We start from the raw sequence: 2373 nt of genomic DNA, 5'->3' as shown, positions 1-2373 counted from the left end.
ACCGTAGTAACTGTTTCATCCGTTGCGCTTCCCCACGACCCGCGTCGAACGTGCGATGTGGAGGATCGTGCGTGACGTGGGGGTCATGCGTGGGGCGGTCTCCACACGCATGCGTCACGTCGCAGTAAATGGGAAAGGAGGCGGCTCGCGCCTTCCCCATAAAAAGAGGGAGACGCAGAGGCGAGGCTCATCTACTGGGTGGACTCAGGTCGCGGTTTCCAAGGCACCCGTGCCCCACGATCACGGGGTGGGGAACGGTCGCCTCACCCGTCCCTTCGATTCTGCTCGCTCGCCACGTGTCCCTCATGCAGGTGGCAGGTGGTGGAGGCGGGAAACCAGGCCGTCGTCGATTGGGGCAGCGGGTCGGTCCTGATTCCCTGCGCTCCCGATGACCGGATTGGTCGAGTGGGGCGGCCGAGCCTCAACCCCACCCCTTTATAAGAAGGGGGAGGGGGATGGCACCCCCACATTCTTTCATCAGTCATCTCCTTCTACCTCCGCTCCTTTCTTCCATCTGCCATGGCGAGAGGGGGCGCCGGCCCTTCAACGGTGGCAGCGAGGGTCGCTGCTCGACAGCACGTCCCTCCTTGCCAACAGCTCGCGGCGGCGGAGCCGGCCACGAGAGGAAGGGGGAGGGGGCGAGGCCGAGGTCGCCGTGGCGCTCGGGGAACAGGTGGACGGGGCGGCACACCGGCCCCGCCTCCGCCGGCGATTCCTCCCCCGATGGAGGGCCACATCGAGGACCAGCCCCATGAATTATTCATCCGACTGCGCTGGCCACCGCGTCGTCGTCTTCGCCTCCCCACCCCAGTTGCTCGGGAGATGGAGATTGACCCTCCCCAGACCCTCATGTTACACATGAGGGGCTGCGGGAATGGCGGCACGCAGGTCGACGTCGACTTCCCCGCTCCTCAGGTCATGTACCTCTGTCGCAGATGGAAGACGTTCGCTCGCATCCACAGCCTGACAGCGGGGCTCGTGCTCTACTTCAAGTTAATGGAGGACGGCCTACTCTCTGCCAAGGCCTTCGGAGATCTTGGAACTCGCCTAAAGTGCTGCGTGGAGAGCTCCTCCGACGATGAATATTCCTCCTCAAGCGGGAGTGACGAGGAGGACAGCGACGACGAGGGCGTCGAGCGGCGGGACGCCGACCTCGACTCCGACTGACCGCGTCGCCATTCCTTCGGCCTCGCGCCCTGCCGAGGGCCTTCCTCGTCAAGCTCTCCATCGGCGCGTTCCCCATCACCTCCTTGGGCGGCTGGCGTAGGAGGGTCGGGAAGGGCGAAGAAGGCGGGTGCGGCCGTCAAGTCGGAGTACGCGGGCACCGACGCCTTCGTCGCGTATTGTCAGCCCGCTGCCTCATCTTCCAGCTCCCCTCTCGGCACCGGGATGTTCTCTTGGTGCCTTCTGCCCCTCATACCTCGCCTAGGCGCTCTTTTTGCCCTCCTGCTGTCTTGTTCCACCTTCTGAGGAGAGGGACAAGAAAGGGATTACGGGCACCTTATCTCTTTTTAGTTTGTAAGCCTGCGGGCACTTGTTAATTTTAGGACTTGTAATCCCCTTGCTCATGTTTTTAATTCCGTATGAACTGTGCCTGTATGGGATGTTTTTAATGAAAAAGGGTGCTTGCCGGGTTCTTCAAAACTTCGGGCATGAACCCTGCGGCTATGGTAGCGGCGCAAGGCTTGCTGGTAGCTTGCTGCTCTCGCAGCCGCCCGAAGACGATCTTCCTCAAGGAGCGTTGCGTCATCTTGCCGCAATTGCTCTTGCTCAAGCTTGTCATAAGCGAGCACTCGAGGTGACCCGTATATAAGTTCCGTGGGGAGAACTGCTTCTGCCCCGTATAGTAGGGCAAAGGGTGTCTGGCTGGTGGCTCAACTTGGCATCGTCCTGATCGACCAAAGAACCGCCGGCAACTCATCAATCCAGCGCCTTCCGCTCTTGTGCAGCCTGTCAAAAGTCTTTGTCCTCAGGCCTGGCAACACTTCAGCATTTGCCCTCTCTACCTGGCCGTTGCTCCGTGGGTGTGCCAAGGAAGCAAAACAGACCTTGCTGTCGAGGTCTTGGATGTATTGCATGAAGGTGTGGCTTGTGAACTGCGTGCCGTTGTCGGTGATGACCTTGTTTGGCACACCAAAACAACGCACTAGCCCCTTAAGAACTTTCCTCACTGCTTCCACCTCTTGCCACTTTGTGAACTTGTCGATCGCAACGTACAAGTACTCAAAGCACCCGACAGCGCGGGGGAAAGGGCCCAGGATGTCGAGCCGCCAGACCGAGAATGGCCAGGAAAGAGGAATTGTTTGAAGGGCTTGAGCTGGTTGATGAAGCTTTTCAAATGGAACTGACACGCTTCACACTTGGTTACTAGTG

This window comes from Triticum aestivum, chromosome 2D (genome assembly GCF_018294505.1).
Source record: "Triticum aestivum cultivar Chinese Spring chromosome 2D, IWGSC CS RefSeq v2.1, whole genome shotgun sequence".
In the NCBI taxonomy this organism is placed as follows: Eukaryota; Viridiplantae; Streptophyta; class Magnoliopsida; order Poales; family Poaceae; genus Triticum; species Triticum aestivum.
Note: the sequence above shows the minus strand (reverse complement) of the source record.